Source organism: Hemicordylus capensis, chromosome 4 (assembly GCF_027244095.1).
Source record: "Hemicordylus capensis ecotype Gifberg chromosome 4, rHemCap1.1.pri, whole genome shotgun sequence".
Classification (NCBI taxonomy): Eukaryota; Metazoa; Chordata; class Lepidosauria; order Squamata; family Cordylidae; genus Hemicordylus; species Hemicordylus capensis.
This window is the reverse complement of record NC_069660.1, coordinates 185,554,130-185,576,972: the sequence shown is the minus strand read 5'-3', so window position 1 is coordinate 185,576,972 and position 22,843 is coordinate 185,554,130. Positions and strand designations below refer to the sequence as shown.

General features: G+C 42.8%; 1 long non-coding RNA gene across 1 annotated transcript; it reads left to right on the top strand.

Annotated features, from left to right (window-relative positions):
* The first annotated feature begins 1,628 nt into the window (after positions 1 to 1,628).
* LOC128353002 (uncharacterized) lies at positions 1,629 to 21,348 on the top strand. The gene is made up of 5 exons (XR_008320775.1): positions 1,629 to 1,873; positions 11,103 to 11,159; positions 14,397 to 14,475; positions 18,429 to 18,518; positions 20,227 to 21,348. It is a non-coding gene; the product is annotated as an uncharacterized LOC128353002 (long non-coding RNA).
* The last annotated feature ends 1,495 nt before the right edge of the window (positions 21,349 to 22,843 follow it).

The window sequence follows — 22,843 nt, the reverse complement described above, 5'->3', positions numbered from 1 at the left end:
ACCAAAAAGTGCCCCTGCTGATCCCCTTCCTTTTCCAAAAAAAAATTTTTTTTGTTTTGCATCGCGCAGGCGCAGCGCTGAGCGCACAGCTCAGCAGCAGTCCGCAAAGCCACTCCAGTCCCCACGAGCGGTCCCGGCGCCACCGCCCCCACTTGGCTCCGGCACCGCCATGGTCTCGGAGGCTCCTCCTCAGGCAGCGCCGGGGTGGTGGGCTTGGGAGAGGGAGCCACTTTGCCCTCAAGCCCCGCTCCCCTTCGTGTACAGTGCGGAGGATACGGGGGGAGGCAGGGACGTCCCTCTGCTTGCCCCCGATACGCGACACCAAAGGTTGAGCACTCTGTGGCAGTGGCAGCACTTGCCGGCTCCATCCCAGCTTCTTCTCTGCCCAGCCCGGGATGGGCAATAAAGACAGTACACAACCTTGCGAGGTAAGCGGCCGAGCCCCCTCCCCCGTGGCCAGCGAGGTCTGGCAAGGGTGGTTCCCTGCCCAGGGTGGGGAGGGCGAGCGGCTCCTCCTTCCCACCTGCCGCACCATTCAGCTGCTGCGCGACAGCGCTTTGCCAAGGGGAACGGGGGTGGGGGGTGGGGTTGGGGCTGAGGGAAGAGGAGGAGGAAATTCAGAACGAGTCTACTCAACCTCGTCTTGGCTCTAGCAGGCACCACCCTAGAGATCGCGCGGCCACCACAAAAGCTCAGGCGCAGCCCTTCAGAGTAATAACAAATGCGAAGCGGGGGTGGGGGCAGGGGCGGGGGCTCCCCTCAGAAAGGCACCAACAATACAATCTGTAAGTGCTGAAATGATGCTTTTTGAAGAGAAAACGAAGAGAACGTTGTTTTATCTTTTCTTTTAAGTAAAAGTTCCATACAGCCCACAGTTTTCTGCTTCCAATCAGGAGCCTCCATGTGCGGGGAAAGAGTGGCGGGAATACATATGAATTGATGTTAAAAACTCAGATAAAGCAGACAGGGATAAAGTCTCCCTTTCAGTGCGAAGCGTTGAAATAATCTCGCCGGTTCCCTACGCTTCTTGTAGCACAGGATGGGCATGCTCCTTAATTGCAATAGAGGATATCTGGGGACTGTTTATGTCTGTGAGGAGGGCAGCAAAAAAGTTAGAAATTCTTATTGGATATATGGAGTTTAATTGGTTTTATTTTATGAGTGACAGTGAATAAGCGTGCGTTTTGGAAAAGACACTCACTGTGCCTTTAAAGAATTCCTTGTTTGTTTTCTCTAAAATGTGCTTTTTCAGAAGTGTGGGAGGGACAAATGCTTGTGTGGGGGAGAGAAGAGAACTTTGTGGCTGGGGAGCATGAAAGGATCTGCTTCCTCCCCACCCACCACGTCCCCCTTTCTATTCCCCCCAGTAACTGCCCACAGCTGTACTGGGGGTGATTTCAAAGCGGAGGTCCCGGCTCTCCACTTGCCAGAAGATTCCCAGCCTTGTTCCTGGCTCTCCCCTTTACTCGCGAGTCAGTCCTTTTGGAGCTGGCGGGTTGGATTCCCATCTAAGCCTGCGAGGAGCGCAGCCCCAGCTTCACCCCCCTCCCATTGCAGACTTGTGGGTTCCCCCCAGCCTCTCTCAGACGCCTCTCTCAGAAGCCGACGAAGCTAGAGAGAACGGGGCGGCGGGGGGAGCCGGTTCTTTGTATTACCTTTAGGGGCAGACTGTACTAATCGCTTGTTGAGTAATCCATTGTCACTACGATACAGGACGAGGTCGAACTCGAGTCGGCCACATGGGACCGAAGGTTTTGCTTTTTGATAGGCCGGAAGTCTTTCCAAGCTCTTAATTTCTGTTTTAAGAAGAACTACCGCACTAGGCCCTGGCTATGGCGCAGCTTCAGGCACGCTTCTTCACTGATGACACGAAGTATGTGGGAATTGGAATGGGCAGCAGGGATCGGGGGGGAGGTAGAGGGATGAGCCACTGCGCTTAACTTTCCAGGTGTCTCTTGCTCTTACCCCTCTATTTGGCTTCATTGGTTATGGATGTTTGGACAGGGGGCGCAATTTCAGTGCTTGCCCTAGGCGCTATTTTCCCTAGATACGCCTCTGAACACTGGCCCTGACCACCACCACCACCCGCCACTTGGCATGGGTTCACACAATCAAGCTAATGCCAGTAACCCACATTATACCTAGATTTGAATGGTTGTATGACCCATACCTAAGTTAGGTAACTAGTGGAGATTTGAACCCTTAACTCATCATCCTTAGCATTGCATGCATCTATTTTGAAGGAAAATGTCTGAAGGCATAAAACAGTCTGCCCTTCATATCTAGTGCAACATACACATTTTGACTACCAAGGCAAATGGAGTGTCCTGGTAGCCAAGCACTGGATTGAACTTTAACAATATTGATATGTTAGATCTCTATGCATGAGCTTTATTCCACGCTCTGTGGAGGAATACAATTACTGAGTTTAAATATGCCGAATAATATTGTAGTTCCACTACTAAATTATAAGAACTTCATTTTGGCCAGGATCCATATCAGTTATTTTTCATCCTCATTGATGTGTTGGCACTAAACAACTCATACAAGAATGATTTTGCCACTGTTTGCATTTTCAGATCCTTCATCATTTGTATCATAAAATTCTGAACACGTTCCAGAGTACTATTATTTAGACATGTTTAGCTCTTTGCTATCAGTATAAATAAATCATAACATGCAGGTTATTCTTACTGTGAAAATGTACATAGCATGTCAATTATGAATTATACATCATTTGCTTAATTTAAAATAAGTACATAGAACTGGTACAGTTCTCAGCCAGACTCTGGCAGTGAGTGATTCCGGAGAAAGGGATGCCTTAAGTTACATTTGCATAGTAGCATGGCCCTTACACTGAAGATACAAAAATACCAGTGATTTATGAAGAAGGGCAACAAATATTTTTACAGGAAATCATGCAATGACAGCTTATATGGTGGGGGATGGTCCAACATGTATAACTGAAATATACTGCATATTATAATAATTTTTTTAAAGGGCTGTAAAATCATGCTGCTGGTAAATCTGTAAAACATTTGGAGTGACAGTACTTGCATAAGTACCAATAAATATGAACACAGAACTGGATATACTTTTTTTATTTAAAGACCATTTTATTTAAAGACCAACAAACTTTTTATTTTATTTTATTTAAAGACCAACCAAACAATCTATATGCCTCAGTATGACCATAGAATGATTGAAGGGGTGGTGTCTAAGTTATTCTACTTTTTGAGAGTGTTATTACTCATGAGAGTGTTATTACTCATGGGAAATGTTTGCTAAGAGCAGCTACTGCATTCAGGCTCCTCCTTTGAGACACACACACACACACACACACACACACACACACACCCAGCCTCTCTGCTCAGAGCCCTTCTGCATCTTGCTTCTTCTTGCTCCATCATCTCAACCAGCTTTTATTTTACATCATGGATGGTCAAGCTGCAGCAGCGGAGAATTGTGACATGTCTGGATGTGAGCAGGAAGGCCTACAGGCATGGCTATGAGGGTCTATGTAGGCAGACCTACACTCCTGTTTCCTTCTTCTGCCATTGAACTGCTGCAGCTCAGTAGATAGGAACACGAGGATGGATGTGTCCTGAAGCATGTTCTATGGTGGCATTATCTCTTAATATGGATATGATAATTGTTCTTAACTATTTATTTACACAGTCAGACAGGTGTTATTGACTGGTTTGTTTTATCCAGATATTGAGTCCTTCCCAAGGACCTGGGTGGCTGAATTTTATTATCAATGTTGTTGCTGTTATTATAGATATTGTCGCAGGATATAGGCTGTTCCCAGTAAAGTTGCTTTTTGTAATTGGCTGATGATGATTTCTGTGGCCCCTATGGTGTTGAGGTGCTCTTCAAGGTCTTTTGGAACTGCACCCAGGGCGCCAATTACCACTGGGATTATTCTGATCTTTTTCTGCCACAGTCTTTCAATTTCAATTTGTAGATCTTTGTATTTTGTTGGGGTTTTTAATTTCTTTTTCTTCTATTCTGCTATCCTCTGGTATTGCTATGGCGATTATTTTAACTTCTTTTTCTTTCTTCTCGACTACAGTTATATATGGTGTATTGTGTGGCAGATGTTTGTCTGTTTGTAGTTGGAAGTCCCATAATATTTTTGCATCTTCATTTTCTTCAACTTTTTAAGTCTTATGGTCCCACCAATTTTTGGCTACAGGTAGCTTGTATTTTTTGCAGATGTTCCAGTGTATCATCCCTGCTACCTTGTCATGCCTTTGTTTGTAGTCAGTCTGCATGATCTTTTTACAACAGCTGATTAGGTGGTCCACTGTTTCATCTGCTTCTTTACAAAGGCAGCACTTGCTGTTTGTTGCTGATTTTTCTGCTTTTGCTCTTATTGCATTTGTTCTTAGTGCCTGTTCTTGTGCAGCCAGTATTAAACCCTCAGTTTCTTTCTTCAAGCTGCCATTCTTAAGCCATTGCCAGGTCTTGATGATGTCTGATTTTCCACTTATATGGTGCAAATATTGACCATGCAGTGGCTTGTTTTTTTCATTTTTCTGCTCGGTTCTTGACTTGTTATTTCTTGTAGGCCTGCTTTGTTTCATTGGTGTTGAACAGTTTCTCATTATTGACCATTTTAAGTGCATCTTGATTGATGGTTATTATTTTCCTGGTCTTACGATCTAGTCTCTCTAGCTCTGCCTGGGTCCAGTCTATTATTCTTGCAGTGTATCTGATAACAGGTATAGCCCAAGTATTTATGGCTTGTATGGTGTTCCCACCATTGAGTTTGGACTTCTTTCTCTTCCAGGTTCTTGATGTTGCTTCCATAGGGCAGTTCTATTCCTTCTGTTGTTGTTATTTTTCCTCTGTTCATTATTAATGCAGCACACTTGTCTAGTCCAAACTCCATTGCTATATCGCTACTGAATTTATGGACAGTGTTTAGCAGTGATTCGATTTCTGACTGGGACTTTCCATACAAATTCAGATTGTCCATGTAGAGCAGATGGTTGATTTTACTTGATGTTTTAGATGTTTGGTATCTGACACCTGTTTTGTTTAGTATTTTTGAAAGTGGAGTCATGGCGATTACAAACCACAGAGGGGATAATGAGTGCCCTTGGAAAATACCTCTTCTAATACTAACTTGTCCAAGTGTCTCACCATTGATTGTTAACTGTGTACTCTACATGCCCATTGCTTTTTAAATAAATACCTCAATGTTTTTGCTGACACCAGTTGTTTCTAAACATTTTAGCATCCATGTGCGAGGCAATGAGTCTCCTGTTTGCCTCTCCTGCCCTTGAACTGCTGCAGCTCAGTAGATAGGCACAAGGGGATGAATGTGTCCTGAAGCATGTTCTATGGTGGCATTATCTCTTAATATGGATATGATAATAATAATAATAATTATTATTATTATTAACATTTATTGTTATTATTATTATCAATAATAAGAATTATTATTAACAACAATAGCAACAACTTGATTAAACAAGTTAACAGAGGAATAAACAATGAACTTGAGAAAATATTGAGTTACAGTGTGGGCGAAGGGGAATAATCCCTGAATAAATGACGCTTCTTGGCTCTTGGGAAAAAGAAGGGAATGCCTTACAGTGAAGCGATTGATTTCTGGAATACTGAATCTGCCGAGGAGAGAAAAAGATATATTGAAATGTGATGCTGGAACTGGATGCAGGTTGGGCGTAATCCCAAAGTGCGAGCTGTTCCTTAAATTTGTGTAAATTCTTTTTAGTCAGGCAATAAATCTTCCAAATTGTCTGCTTATTTAATTAACACTAAGTACTGGCCTGACACTGCAGTCCTTGCACAGGCAGATCTCCTGCTGACTGGCTAAAACTGTCTTTCATAAAGGCTTCACTAAAGCAAGGCATACAGGATCAAGCCCTTGAGAAATAAGAGCTGTATTTCCCAGCTTTCATATTTGGACTGCTCCCAAGCTATAGTAGTAAGCATTTTAACCATTTGTTTATGCTCTGGGGTTTTCTGTAAGAAAATAAAAGAAAGGTAATCAGGCTGAAGAAGTCAATGAATTAATTTCTATTTTAGTACATTAATGGTTTTATTAGGCAGCTAAATATCAAAACAATATCATTTGTTGGCACCATGAGGCTTAATTCCAATCCAACTATTTCATCATCAGACCAGCAATTATTATCAATCACATTTGTATTTAACCCCCCCTTTTTTTCCTTTTTTTTGCAATTGGATTCGACCTCGATTTGGATTTGAAATCGAAAATTTGAATTGATTCATTGAACAGGCTGGCCACTGCTGGCCAGTTGAACAAATTGATTTGAAAATTCTCAAAAAAAAAATTGTCACCCATAGGGAACAATGGGGAACTCGAATCTTCCAATTATTCCCCATGGGTAGGTTTTAGAGACAGCAAAGTGGGTTGGGTGGTAGGGCATGATGATGGGTGCCACCTACTACCCAACCCACAAAAGAAATGGGCAAGTGGGCAATTTCTTTAAAAAATTAAACTTTCCCCAAAATACTCATAGGATCCTATGGAGGTTTAGGTTTTAAAATATTAAGAATTGACCGCTTGACCATTTCTTTTGGGTTGTAGGTAGTACTCATCATGCCATACCACCCAATCCACTTTGGTGTTCTTAGGACCTACCCATGGGGAACAATGGAGTGATTCAAGTTCCCCATGGTTCCTTGTGGGTGAAACAAGCCAAATGCAATGTACACATTTTCCAACCCTGCCTTGAAAAACAACACTGCAGAACAGAAACACCTACAGTCCCTCCCAACATAGAACAGATTTTGCCAAACACAAAATTTAAGATGGACAAAAAAGAATCACTGACCCCCAAATCCATGCCAGCCACAGTGCATGGCAGTAACATCAATGGCAAAAGTTCCTCTCTCATACACAATTATGACTCCATCCTTACTTTGCAGCATTGCAACAGCAGCCACAGCAGAACCCTTAGTGGCAGCAAACATAGCCATAAGCAAAACTAGAGCAACTTGAGCCATGTTTTGACTGAGAACACCTTGCAATGCAAAGTGCAGAGCAGATCAGAGCAGTGAGTGAAGCACAAGTTAGTTTCTCAAGGGCAAACATGGAGCTCATCTCACAGCAATCACAAAGAAAATATTACAGAGAGAGAGAGAGAGAGAGAGAGTTCAGCTGAGCTGTCACTGTCCAATCCACAACACAAGTGACTGTTGCTGGTGTCTATCTTATGTTTCTTTTTAGATTGTGAGCCCTTTGGGGACAGGGATCCATCTTATTTATTTGTTATTTCTCTCTGTAAACCGCCTTGAGCCATTTTTGGAAGGGCTGTATAGAAATTGATTGAATGAATGAATGAACACAAACTAAACCATAACTTAAGGAAGGAAGGAAGGCACCCAAGTTCTTCTTTGTCAATCTGAAATCCAGCAAAACCAGATAGTAAATATAGCGGCAATAGCACAGCATCTTATACTCAGTGCAGAGAAAAGAAAACCACAAAATCAAACCTTCCTTGATTCCTTCCTCTCTCCTCTCCTGATGTATCTTCCTCAAAGGCACACTAAGGGCTCTTTCTGCCTTCCAGGCCCTTTGAAAACATTTTGAAGTTTCCTCCTCCCCCACTTTTGCCAATGGGGGCACAGATGCCCTTGACAACACTTGATTTAAATGACAACAAGCCAACCAATCAGAAGCCAGTGCCAGAAAACCAATCAGAAAGCGGGGGGAAGCCCACCAAAATGGCTGCTCAAATCACGTGAATCCATTCACATTGTATCAGGGCTAATGTAACCAGTGAAAGATACCTGCCAGCCTTTGTCTTATGATGACTGTTGGCTCATGATGGGGTATATGTGCATTCACCACACTAGTGCTTACTTTGACACCAAGAGGGAGGAGGATACATTCATTTTCCACACTAGACAGAGGAATTTGCAACAGGAGCAGACAGCCAAGTTCTGCCGGGGCCAAAACCAGCCCCTGCCAGACTAAGAAATCATTGTAACTTGCCTCTTCCTATCAAAAGCAGTGTGCTGTTCTTTTATTATTGACTCTAACTCTCAGATATCCCAGTCATGGATGGAAAATTCAGGGTCAATTTACAAGAGACACATTTTCTACATGGAAGTTTCTTCTGTGCAGGTGTTGTGCAGAAACCCATGTGTCGTGACTGCCAGGGGCATAGCAAGGTTGGAATGGGCCAAGATGAGATTTTAAAATGGGCCCCCAGCCCCTCAAAGTCCAGGGCCTCCACACACCCCAGGCCCCCAAGGATTTAAGTCTGATATTTCAAAATAAGTATGTTGCCTGGAAATACATTTCACTGAATACACACACTTCACAGTATATAGTGATATACATTTAGTACTATATATTTGTGCTACATTTAATGCCTAGAACACACTAGAAACACTAATTATTAAAATGGCCCCCTCACTGCAGATTAGCAAAGGAGACTTTCAACCATGCAGGGTGAGCCTATGTTTGTTTTCTCAGAATTCTGAACAAATTCAGTAAAGTTTGATTCCAGGAGGTTTTTCACACGAGGCTTTTAAAGCCCTTTAACACACATCTCCTCTGGAATGGAGGTGCTGCATTCACATGTTGGCCAGATTTACCCTGAAGTCCCTGTGAGTTATTGGAGAGCAGTTCACATACAAGAAAAATAAAATAAAATAAAATAAAATAAAATAAAATAAAATAAAATAAAATAAAAGCACAACACATGCTTCACAGTTCTCACTCGGACCTTCTGGGTTGCAAAACAACTTGAACGTAAGTGAATTTATGAATGAATGAATGAATGAATGAATGAAAATAAATAAATAAAATATACTTGTTCCAGAAGTTTTTGTAATTTCCTGCCATGAAACAAGCCACTTATAGGCCTTTTTAGATAGTTTTTGTTTTTAAAGCCAGCACATTTTTAGTCTGTTTTAAATTAAATACTCAGAGACTTCTCAGTCTCACCCCACCCCCCATATCAAAGCCCTGTGGCAAGCAGATCCCTATATACGGGGGTAACTACTAAAAGGAACTACCTACCTACCTGGCAAAAGCTGTGCTGGATGGTCTGGTCTGCTGCAGGGAGGGTCTGCTGCAGGGAGCTCTGCCAGCCTCCTTCCTCGCTTGCTGGGGCCTGCCGAGTTCAGGCTTCAGGGAGGCCTACTCGGAGGCCTCTCTGGAAGCCCCGCCCACTCGCCGATCAGCTGAGAGGTGGGGAGTGAAGGGCTCTGCAGTTTGCAGGCTGCTCCGATCCTAGGCCTCGCCGATCCTAGGCCGGAGCTGGAGGCAAGTGGCTGAGGGGCCCTGGGGCTGGGCCAGGTGGACAATGGTGTGGGGGTGGCAGGAACTAGCATGGCGCCCCCACCTCAGTGGCGCCTAGGGCACGTGCCCTGCCTGCCCCCCCAGTTCCTCCTATGTCTGGCAGAGATGCCTGCCTGCAGCCTTGGAGAAGCTGCTGCCAGTCTGTGTAGACAATACTGAGCTAGATGGACCAATGGTCTGACTCGGTAGATGGTGGCCGCCTATGTTCCCATGTCCCTATGTTCCTGTCACCTAGTGGCTCATAATCTAAGGATTTAAATGGGTTGATGGATAAAGGGGGCCAAATGTAATAGAAATGATATTATAGACATAAAAGTTATTAGAAAAGACAAGACATGCCCATGTCATTCATAACCAGCCCCATCAACTGTCAAGAGGGGAATCCTTTCTGCAGACAGCCACCTGTTAAATCCTTACTGTGGGGTTTAAAGTGTATGAACAAAAAGAGTTTAAAAATAATTAATATTGAAATTATTGAAGTGGATGCATTTCATTTTAAATTATGCCTATATTACAAATTTGAGGAGGGGCAGCTCATAGTCATAGTCATGTTTATTTACAGTCATAGACCAAAATTTAAGGCATACATAATAATACACATATGATATAATAGTATTATATACAGAGATCCAATATTATCTCATCCTAATCAGCAGTTTCCAGTTTACATAATCTGGTTTACCATCTGGACAGCTCTAAAACATGGTCCCCTTGTATCACTGGGGCTGCAGCTCAGTGGTAGAGCATCTCCTTTGCATGCAGAAGGTCCCAGTTTCAATCCTTGGCATCTCCAGGTAGGGCTGGGGAAGATTCCTACCTGAAACCTTGAGGAGCTGTTACCAGTCAGTGTAGACCAGGCCTGCTCAACTTTGCCCCCCCCCAGCTGTTTTTGGACTACAACTCCCATAATCCCCAGCCACAGTGGCCATTGGGAGTTTTAGGTCAACATCTGCAGGAGGGATGAAGTTGAGCAGCCCTGGTGTAGACAATACTCAGCTAGATGGACCAATGGTCTGATGTGGTATAAGGCAGCTTCCTGTGTTCTTCTATAATGTGCTAATTTATTAGCATGTTATTAGCATGTTAAAGAAATATTATGTTGGTAGCATACATAAATAATAAATAATAATATTATAAATAATAATATTATGTTGGTAGCATACATAAATAATATTTCAAAAGTTTCTGTCCAGCAGGATTATCCCAAATAGAGCAAAAATCCATAGGTATCATCCAAGTTTATACTGCCTTTTCACTCAATTCATCTCTGTTTATCTTATTACTTTGTTTAGGATTCATTGTAAACTTTTCATTCATAAAACACTGCTCATTCCTGGGCCAGTGTGAATTAATTTTTCATTACAGTCAGAACATAAAGATCATGTAATTGAATCTCCTTAGGGTATTGAGGTTTAGAATAAATGGAAGGCAAGGTGATACGTCAGAACAAATGGAGAAACATATTGATTTTCACTGTGAACTCGGAAGCTGAAATCAGCAGTACTTTATCTCAAAGAAATGCAGGAATGACTCACTGATGGGTGAAGAACTCAGATCATTTATCCTTTCAGCTGATGGACAAGCTATCAAAAATGAATTCTGTGGATAAGAGAAACATAATAAACCATAAAGTAACCCTTTAAAGGATGTGTAAATTTCTTTAAAGACACTAATTCTAATAATACTGAAGTCTATTAGCAGTGTGGTTCAAATTTGGATGGGTTCTACTTTCTGAAAATTGTATTCCTATCAATTAAAAATTTTTATTTTCTTTTTTCTTTCTTTCTAGTAATGAAGTACATAGTGCTGAGGCCTGTCCTCTCATGACACGTTTTCTCAGAATAAGGTATTATTCACATGACAGTCAGCCAATTTTAGAAGGACATTGCAGAACTAAAAACAATCTACCTCAGGATATCTTGACCCTGTCTCTCTTGATTAGTGCTAGATGAGCCCACAAGGTATACATACTACCATAGAGTGAATTTGTGTATCATGCTTGGCACTCAGGCTAATTAATTTTTTATTTAAAGTTAGACTCAAAGCTAAATCTCATTGTGGTCTGCACTAAAGCATAATATCCCCAAAACCATGCAATATACCAGTGCTGAAATGAAAAAAGGGACAAAAAATATTTTACATAGTGTATCTATTCTCCTCTGTGCCCAAATGGATTCAGGAGCTGTGAAACCGGAGCTTAGGATTGCAAACTGAGCATTTAGGATGCAAAAACTGAGATTTATAATGCGGAATATTAGGTTTTTGGCTGAAATATCTGCCTGCCCTTTCCTGGGGGCGGAGTCGGAGGGTATAGCTAGAGGAGAGTGTTCACCCCTCTCCTCAGCAGCCCCTCAGAGTGAGGAGGATAATGAAGAAAATAGAGAGGGGTGGTCCTGTGAGGAGACCTCAGTAGCTGGAGGGCTACTTTCTTCTCCTTTCTTCCTTGCGCCCAGATCCTACATGGTCACTATATAAAAGAACTTGGTCACTTAGTGACACTTATGAGACAGGCCTAATTTTGTATGCTAGCTAATGAGCATATTTAGTATACAAATCAGGCCTGGACCACAACACTACCTAATTGTTTGCTTCCACACAACTGAAAATTGGGAGAACACACAGTTCCCAAACCTGGGTAGGATACTTTTGGTTGTGTAAAAAACCTCAATATGTTTGGTGATACTGAAGGTATGACTTCAACCTTAGAATTTCTAAGCCTTAGGTAATGATTCTCAAATGAGTAATCTAGCTCCATCTTCACATGACCAGTTTTGTGAGCAGTATGATGTCAGCTCTCCTGAATTAAACTCAAAATTTAGCATTACAGTGCAAAAATCATTTATCCCTATTAGTGTCAGTAGAAGCTCCTCAGTACCAGAACAATTCTAAAAATGTATTTGTTAATACATTTAAAGCAAGAGAAGTATTTAGGATTTAGGTATAACTAACTACTGACAAAACTACATTGCACATCTTCTCCTTTCTTTCTTTCCAAAGTACTTATGTACATTAGGAAAATCTCTGAATATCCTTTCTGAAATGGAGTGGGGTTAGGGGGAAGAACTGTCACTAAACCGTGTGCATTTTTTCAGAAGCCAGAATATAATCCATAATAGGAAATAAGAAGACCACTCATTGGGTAAAAAAAGTATCATCTTGATCAAAATGCTGCCATATATTATTGAACCTAATTTCAGTTAGATGTAGGCAGTGTAGGGCCCCAGTGGATTGTGCCACATGCACATTAGTGTTGTACTAATTAATATTAGGGTATTGTTTCTGTATCAGACATTGTCAACCCTCTTATGAATCTGAAACTGACTGAATATTCATTGCTTTCACAATGTAACACATAGGAAAACACAAGAATGGTCTATGACATTTTAAAAAGGTATATTATATAACTTGATGCTCAGCTGGCCTTCAATTTATTAAGGGAAACAGATTTCATGAATTGTAAGGATTTAGATATTCAATTCATTTTGCTGCTATTGTTCTTTTGATGTTCAGTGTGATTAAACTCTTAAAGGAGACAGTTCACATGAGTATAGTCAAAGTGTGAAAAGAATCAAATTGTCTCTTTAAAGGAGCAATTACCTGCACATTAGAATCTGAAGTGAACAGCACTCATCTGTACAATATACTAATTTGGTCTTTCACTGTATGATTCCATGCTAACAGATCAAATAGTCATTTCACTACCATGCACACACAAATACCCACCTAATGCTCAATTAAATACACAGGATAGACATCACAGAGTCTTGATAGGTAATTTCCATTTTTTGGTTATATTTTTATATATGAATACTAGGTGCAGCTTGAAAATGCCTGCACACCCAGTTTTGTCCTTGAATGTTTGCAACAGCCTGAGAATCAAACTGATCACTGAGATCGTTAAATCTCTGTATCTAATCTACATATCAGATTGAAAGGATCTCAGTTTCCATGCAGTTACCTGGTCATTGAAAGCTTCCCCTGATCTCATACTGGCTTTCATGTGTGATAATCTTTTTGATATGTGTGGACAATCATTACTAGTGTGAGAGAAACTCACAGACTATGAATTCCATCAGCATGAGAATTATTAGGAACTTGTCAGAGAAATCAGGATCATCAAAGAGGCTAGACTTCTTGCTGTGCAAGTGCTGGAAAATGTTTTTTTCTACTTACAATGTTTCTACACCTTGTCATAAATGTCTAGATAATAACAGAAAGTAACCTTTTAACCCCCAAGCTTTAAAACTTGGTGATATAGTTATAAAACTATAATGAGATTACTTTAAGTTACATTGGTGGAGAATGAGAGAAAAACATTTTGCTATAGATGTGACCTCCTCACATCTATTTCTTAAAGCTGGCAAGTTTCTGGTCTGCAGGAAAGCAAAGGATCTGATGACTGTCACAAATGCCTTGGTCACATCCTTAGACTATTGTATAACATACTCTACATGAGGCTGCTTTTGAGAAGTGTTTGGGAACTACAGTGGTGTAGAATGCTGCAACCAGAGTGCTGCTAGAGCTTGGGATCAAGGCATTTATTATTATTTATGCATGCATTATTTATGTCTCACTTCATCATGTAATATCCCAAGGTGGCTAATGAAAATTAAAATACTATAAGGCAATATGTGGCATTCATACCCCTGGACTTTGGGGCCAAAGTCCAGGGTCTCCACACCCTCTGGGCCCCCCCAAATCCTCTTTAGTCTATCCTGGGTGGTGTGTATCCTCAAGAACCCACATGATAAAAATAGTGTGTGTGTGTGTGTGTGTGTGTGTGTGTGTGTGTGTGTGTGTGTGTGTGTGTAGGGGGATGATGCTTAACTTGCAGTTAGACTTTTCTTTGATATCAGCCCTGCTTTAAAACATGGTTTTAATGTCATATTGATGTCTCATTTAAAATACAAAAAAATTCTTGTTTAATCATGAATTATAGGAACTTCTGATTAAAGGTTCTGGCAGCAGTCCCACGTGCATTTAATTGGGCAATGTCCAACTGAAGTTGAAATGGTTCTGTTAGCAGAAATGCATTTAGGGTAACAGCCTTGAACATCTGTTTCATTTGTATTCTGGATTGTAGGAGTTAGAAGACCATAATTTAAGTTGTGACAAAAAATTCAGCCAAATTGTTATGAGCTTCACAAGAGAACCAAAAAAATGTATGTATATATTGAAAAAGAAAACGCCCCTTGGATTTGATGTCAGTTGTCTGTGATTAGTGTGGGAGGGGGAGATCTAAGAATTATAATATATCAATGCCTAGCTTCCCCCCCCCCCACTTCTTAGAGCTAAACTAATCTTTTCTTTGCCTAAAAACCAATATGGGGTGGAGGGAGGGGGGACTGGATTGAGGCTGCGGCACCAGGAAGTTTTTCACAGGGGGGCTTTTAAAGCCCTTTAACTCACATCACTTCTGGAATGGAGGGGGTGCATTCATATATTGGCCAGATTTATCCCGAAGTCCCTGAGAGTTATCGGGGAGCAGTTCACACACAATTCGGGTTTTTCACAGCATGTTAGAGTGTAGCCCAATTTATATCCAGGGTAAAAAAAAAAATCCTCTATTTGCGTCAGTTTTTTGGGACAACTTCGAGTTCGCAGTAAACCTCCCAGTAAATTTGCAGTAAAGCCTGCTGTGTGTAAAAGTCCCAGGGGATGGATTGTTAAACCTTTCTTTCCATACCGTTTTCCTGATAGTTGACCCTCAGAACTGCTATTCTCTGTGTGGAGTGGGGGTGGGGTAAAAAAGACAGACACACTGTACTTGCTTTTCTCCCCTCTGGAGCTAATTACTGCTGGGGGAAGGATATTCACAAGGAAAGCAGGGTGGGGAAAGAGTTAACTCCCTCCTGCAGCATCATGACCTCAATCAAATCTCTCTTACTTTTTGGCAAAATGAAATATATTGGGATATGTAAGGCAGCTCCTGGTCTGATGCGGGTTGGGGGATCTTTGGTCCATGAGCACCTGGGCTTGCTTATGTGTGATGGGAAAGTAGTTTGTGGTTCTGGCAGCTTCTTTCCCTCCCTCCTCATCTGTGAAGTTGGGGGGGGCAGGACTTGTTGGTGGCAGGTTGCTTCTCTACTGTTATCCCATGAAAGAGGGCCTCTGGGATTGGCTGAGGACCCTCTGAGGGCCCTGAGCCAACCTCTGCTGCTGAGCCTGAGGAGATCCAACCAGGGGCAGATCCATAATTGAACTGATGTTTACAGAGCACACGGGCAATCAAGTACGGCTGGGGGCAGGACACTATGTACCTCCACAGGAATAAAGGAGACATAAAGAAGGCATAGGAATAAAGGAGCTTGCCCACCGCTTTCCTTCACAGCGCCCTGCCCACCCACCACTAGCTCAGTAGCTTGGCCTCAGTTGCTCACCCACTGCTGCTATTGCTGCTGGCTTGCCTCTCTCCCTTTGGTGAATGCAATACGGTCTAATGACATCACACCACCCTGGTGCCTATTCTTGTTGGGATGGCCTTGTGCTGAGGCAGTGATGTCATTAGACTGCAACAACAACGGCAACAGCAGCAGTAAGAGAGCATCTGTGGGGGAGTCACAGAGGCAAGCAGTGGGCAGGGGGTGTGGAGGCAAGTTGCAGACAAGTGGTAGTGGGGGAGGGCCACAAAAAATCTAGCCATGGGCCACTGCTATGCAGTGCCATGCCACAGAATCCAATCATGAACTCTTATGTTACATCTAGTTTGCCACTTATAATTCCTAAGCATCTGGTAGGCATTATTCTTTTAATATTTGTACAGGACTCTGTGCAATATTAGATATTCATAAATAACAGTAATTTAATGGGGTGCTAGTGACTTCATTTTGGCTTTATAAAACTTTTCACATTTTAAATTTCTTTTAGCAAAACATACTGGGGAAAAATGTGGTGATGCCAGATACAGAAGGTGGTTCTTGGACAATCAAGCTCTTTATTTTGTGTTTAACTTCCACTTAGGTAATGAAGAGTGTGTCCATTGATATAAATGCTCTCAGCAGGCAGCCCTGTGTGATGTTCCCCTCTTCTTTTCCACATCCAATACAACAGTCTGTGTCCTGACATCATTCTGCTTTGTGTTTTCATACTCTCTCCCTCCATATATCTGGATAGCAGGTGGTAGGGAAGCACATAGCCCATAGTGTCAGGACATGGAGCAAGTTACACGATATATTACAAAATGGGAAAGGGTTCCCTCTAAGGCATGTGCACATGTGTGCGCTCACAATTTTGTTGATACCTGCTCAGCTAATTTTCGATCTCGCTCAGGTTTAATCAGGAAGGCCCCTCTCTGAATGCATGTGAGCATACACTGCCTTGATACTGCTGCCCAGAACAAAACTCATTCCGCACAGTGACGGGGAAAACTAGAGGGACCACTGAAAGGGGATTTTGACAATGGCTGGCATTTTCAGCAGCAGACTTGTGTTTTATTAATATTTTGTACCATCCTGAGCTTTCTGAGAAAGAGTGGGATAGAAGAAAACACACACACACACACACACACACACTCATGATATCTAGTGACTGGAGGCCTAGGGTCTTTTCTCTTTTTGTTTTTCTTTATCTATTGTAATCATCATGGTCACTAATTCTCCCCCCCCCCCCTAAATTTAGTGTCTTGTTCCTTTATTCTGTCAGCTGATCCACTGTATGAAGAAAAGATTGCAGATAGAATGTCCATTGACATTTTGTCTAAAAGATGCCTTACTGGATTTTTCTACTGCATGTTTAAGGAAATAATTGCTGAGTTATGGTCTCTACATCTCTCATTACAGCTAGGAGGTTGATCCAGTTAGATGGCTGGGGACATCTATAGAGGACCAGCTTCTTTTTTATTTAGAGCTGTCACTATAGTCCATTAGTATTATCATAATTAATTTCAGAAAAAATCAAAGGTAATCGAACCAGCCAAAGTGGGTGGCTCCACTCATGCTGCTATCACAAAATTGCCTCTCACTGTTTACATGATTACATTATAAATGCTAGTGCTCAAAGCACAGTACCTTAGCCCGGTCTTCAATTATATCTTGCTCTATAAGGTGCCAGCCTAGGTGAATCATTTATACCAAAATTATTTTGTACAAACTTTGAAAGGAAAAAGCATAGGGTCACATTGTGCTTCTAGGCAATAGCACTGATGTCCCCTCAAGAATAAATGGACAGAGAAAGCCTGTTGTCAGGTAACAACTGCTAGGTAGGATTGGCTTGCTGTTGAATCCCCTTGCACTGCAGGAACACAATATGTTGATGGAGTGAATTTGTGTCAGCAGGACTCTGCCAGTGTTATAGTGGTGGGCTACCCCAGCAAAGCCCTTGTGCTGGTAGGCACAACTTGAGACAACTGAGTGAAGTCAGAGATTTATTCTCATGTTTGCTCAGGGACCACTTTTGCCAACTGTACTATCATAATTTTTTATAGTAAAAACACTCCCCCTCCAATCAAAGGAGAGTCTCAGACGATTACACTAGAGCAGTGTTTCTCAACCAGTGGTCCGCGGACCGCTGCCGGTCCGCGAGGCATTGGGTACCAGTCCGTGAGGCATCACTAATAACACCCCCCCAAAAAAACCCAATTTTGGGCCGGGGGACCACCGGGAGCTCATTTCCAGACAGCCCTCACTGCTGGATAACGTTCATTTCACTTCCTTGAAATGAACATTATCCAGCAGCAAGGGCTTCCTGGAAACGAGCTCTGGAGAACTGCCCAAAATTGTTCATTGGGAGGTGCCTGGGGTTGGGGTTGGGGTCCAGGAACTGCTGGTCCAGGAACCTGCACATGAATAATGTACCGGTCCATGACTCCAAAAACGTTGAGAAACACTGCACTAGAGGATAGGATTGTGAATAACTCAGCAGCCAGTAATGACACTGGACTAGGAGTGTGAAAGGTCCAGCAAGAGCACCCAAATCATATTAAGCTGCATGAGAGAACTACAATAGCATATTTTGCACAAGTGGGAAATTTGGTGATGGGAAATGTTGGTGAAAAGGGGTGTCTTGCACTCAGGGAGCACTTTTCACAAATAATACTTGGAAGAGAAGAAGCACAAAAAGGGGGAACAAAGGCAAAGGGTACAGAAAAGTAACACCTGTCATTTCGGAACCTGTTTAGCTCCTCTGCTTCAAGATATTACAAACATCTACTAGGAACCTCAAGTCCACTGCTATAATTGGTGTTGTAAGAACAAATCAGCCCAGGCAGGTAAGCAATGAAGAAACCCTGGTGAGGAGAAGCATTACTTAAAACATGATCCTGCACCTCTTCCATCACCTCCCATAAATCCTTCAAATTCTGCAGAACATTCAGCATCTATTATCAGAGAGTGACTTCCTTTCCCCTGGATTATGGGTAAATCGTGTACCAGCTGAACTGCTGCCCTTTACTCAAGAGCTAGTTGCAGTGTTTCCCAAAGAGAAGGTAGGGCAAGTATGCAATTAGTGGAAAGCCCCCCCCCCCCCCCCCGCTGACCATAAACCCCCTAATGCAGGTGAGCTCCCGCCAGGCACTGGTGAAAAGAATAAAGAGCACAGCCAACCTGATTGGTGGGCATCCAGTATTAGGTGCTGCTGGCCTAATAGTTCTGACACATTATTGCAGTTTCATGGCAGCATAACCTGAGGTTTTTCAACAGCAGCATTTTGTCCGATGCAGATGGCACCATAACCTCACTTTCATTCACTTCCTAGAATGGTAATCATAGAGATGGCTGTGCAGACCTGCCTGGGATTGTACCCACTCCATACCTGCAGCACTTCTCACTGGCCACCTCTCTGAGCACTTGTCATAATCTGGCATCAAAATAACCTCTGGTTATAACAGCAAGCCCAAAGTTCAAATTGGAATTTGGCAAGGTAAACCTTGGGTCACCTTTGTGGTTGCATGCATTCAGAAGTAATGGAGTTCCAACCTCTGCCCTGTTTAACTGCAGTTTTGTGTTATATGCAAATTTGGCCAGTATTTGTTCTGCTGCCATGAAACTTGACAACTTCCAAAAACAAGCAGCTAAAGTGGGCCCTCTATCAGCCCATCCACTCATTTGAACATGTCCATCTTTGCTATCACCTGTAATGGCAACCCTGTTCTCCTGGGGTGCTGGAAATTGGGGCTCCCCTCTCCTTTGATTCCCCACAGCGGCAGATCTCCATATGGCACAACTCTAGTCCAAACCCAGGAATTTTGAATGAGAGTAAAGATCCATCCTTGGACCCTGTGTTTCCCAAGTCTGTGCACGTGGCTATGCCTGGACACATGCAGCATTAAAATCTCCTTTGGGTGTGTGAAAGGCTTCCCTGGAGAGAAGGGGGTCACTGTGCAAAAGTTCTATCATTAACCAGAGAGAGTGGGGCCCCACACAGGGGTCCCTTTGGTTTAGCTCAACTCATGAATGTGCAGTCCAATGGAAGACCGAAGATTTTTGAGCCTAAGGTCCTCCCCAGGAGACTGGTCCTCTCATGAGAGTACTAGTCCCCTGGCAGCAAGTCACCACTGGGGCAGGTGTGTGGTTTGGTCTCCATGGACTGCTTTGCCGGGGTGAGCCCTCACAAGTACATCCTTAGTCACAGTGGGCCAAACCCCAGGATCCTTTGCCCTGCCTCATATACATATCCCCTCCTAGGAAGTCATCATGTTCCCTTCCTTTCCTGAGTAACAGGGAACTAGTGCCCCTCAAGATCCCCCCCAGCAGAAATTGTGCTTGTGAGAAACAGTTTTATTTGTTTGTTTGTTTGTTTGTTTGTTACCTTTCTATACCGCCCAAAACTTGTGTCTCTGGGCAGTTTACAACTAAAATTTAAAACATCAAATCACTTAACAATTAAAATCATTTAAAACATTAAAAAATTTAAAACATTTAAAACCCGGTATTTTTTTTGGTAAAAATAATTTTTTCTGTTTCCCTTTTTCTTTCTAGAACCATAGATCTAATTAAGAGTCAGGGTGAATAAATGCGTCTTCAGTGCCTTTTTAAAAGTTTCCAGAGATGGAGAGGCTCTTATCTCAACAGGGAGCGCATTCCAAAGTCCAGGGGCAACAATGGAGCAGGCCCATTCCCGAGTAGCTGCCAGGTGTGTTGGTGGTACCCTCAAAAAAGGCACGATCACACTTCGCACACCCCCTTGAAGATCATGGCCAATGGCTGCCACCCTGGAGACATACTGATGCCTTGTCCACAATCTGGTAAGGTGATTGCTATAGAGCTTGCTGGGATGCAGCCTTTGCAGACCAGAAATAGGGAGTGGCTCCCCTGCCCTGAAAATGGAGGTTGCCAGATCATTGTTGGACAAACATCTGCAATGCAATTCATGGTTTGAAAAATTAATTTTAGGTTTGGCAACCTCCAACTTCACATTGCATGCAAATGCAACCACAAATATTGTGTATTTCTTTATTGTGTATTGACAAGAGTTCCAATACAGCAATCTCCTGGTTTGAATGGATGAGTAAGTTTAACATCATCTTCCCAATAAGTGAATCCTGAAATGTAAATGGCAAATGCACACCCAGTTTGAAAACTTGGGGTATGCAGCTTGTTTATGTCCAAGAAAAAGGTTGGCATCTCCTATGTTTTTCTAGTGGCATTGAAACTCCACAGTTGATACTGTACAACAAAAGCTGCAACTGTTTCAGCTGTATCTCTGTTCTTAAGATTATTAGCAGATGGAGGAACCCCCCAGTGGTTGGGGAGTTCAGTCCCCAACCAGGTGAAATATCAGCCTGCTGGGCTTGGGGCAGGGTGAGATGAGAAAGGAAGAGAGGTAGCTGGGGCAGGTTGGAATGGGAGCATTGAGCACCACACTGTCCCCCCTCCCCCAGCTTGTATGCAGTGCCCACCACTGCCCATAAATATATTTTCCTGCTTGCTTCAAGAATAAATCTTGTCAGTGTGCAATCTCTCTTATTGTTGATATTCTGTCTTTTAAAGCCTGCATGCTCAGCAGCCATTCAAAACAACAAAATCTTTCTCTCTACTAACCACACAATAATATTTTGGGTGGGGTGTGTGTGTGTACACACACACACACACACACACACACTGATGTACAAGATCCAATGTTAATAAAACATTTTGTCAAATTCCATCTGTTTTGTCTTCATGTGTTTTTTATGTCAAGAAGAAATATGGGTAAAAAAGATTTACTTTTTTCAAAAAGTAGCATAAAAGGCTCAGTGGATATCAGACAATAATGTTAGTTTATTGGTCCAATTTTGAATAAGAAGTAGGAATTACAACTGGATATAGAGCTGAAGGGAGGCAAGTAGTAGTAGTAGTAGTAGTAGTAGTAGTAGTAGTAGTATATCACTTTATTATGGCCATTGACCAATACAGATCCTGAGCCATTTTTGGAAGGGTGGTATAGAAATGGAATACACACACACACACACACACACACACAGAGTACAATGACAGTTAACAGCATGGGCATGTTAATGTCTGCCTCCTTCGAATGTTTCCCCTAGGTAGAGATGTGTGAACTTACTTGATTTGAGCTGAGCTCAACATCAAACTGGCCTGGTTTAGGAAGTCCAAGTTCAAACTAGACCAGCCTCCCAAAGGTGGGTACTGGTCCGAGTTAGATAGATAGTTTATTTGTGGTCCATGACCAAAACACAACTGGTCCGAGTTTGAACTGAACTGGCCCTGGTTTGAACTGGTTCAGTGGTGTATGGGTAAAGGGGAATATTGTTGTAAATCTCTCAGGCTAGCCAGACAGAGCGTAAAACAGGCAGAGGCAAAAGTATAATTGCAAAGTCTTACAGGAAGAAATTCTCCAAACCAGATTCAGTCTGAGTCAAATCCAATCAATCCAACAGAGTCCAAAGTGAAGTCCACGGGCAAGGTCAAGACAGTCCAGGGTCCAAACACGGTCAAGGCAATACATGAACACAGCCAATTAGCTCACAGGAAACTGATGTTGCTATCAGCAGGGTAGCCATGGTGCAGTCATCTTAAATAGGCTGACTCCCGGTGCTGTTAAGTGTTCCTGAGGCAGCAGCTTTGCCTGTTGTTCTACACATGCGGTTCCTTAACTCTTGCAGTCTCTTAGACAGCTGAGACCGGTTACGCCTCCTCCACAAGAGCTGCCTCACCTGGCTCTAACTCATTTTCATCTCCCTGTGCATCAGACCCACTCTCCTTTGCAACTTCTGGTCCTTGCCCTCCCTTCTCTGCTGTAACCTCCATCCCCTCCTCCAGCTCCTCCTCAGAGTCTTCCAGCATGCCCATGACAAATACAGAAGGATTCCCCTTTACCAGTAAAGAGGCCGTGGGGGCTTCCCAAAGTCTACAGGGGGTGGGAGGGGAGTCACTTAATACTTACATGTATGATTAGCAGTGGCGGCTGCAGGGCGGTGGGTGGGTGGGCGACAGCAGCAGCTCCACCTCTGCTGGCATCCCCCAGAGTAGCCAGGTCCAGTGGCATTCCAGTACAGGCCTGCACACACAAATGGAGGCCATTAGTGACCTCTGCACATGCGCAGAGGCAATTTGCATGACCACAATGGCAGAGGCCATTCATGTGACCACACAA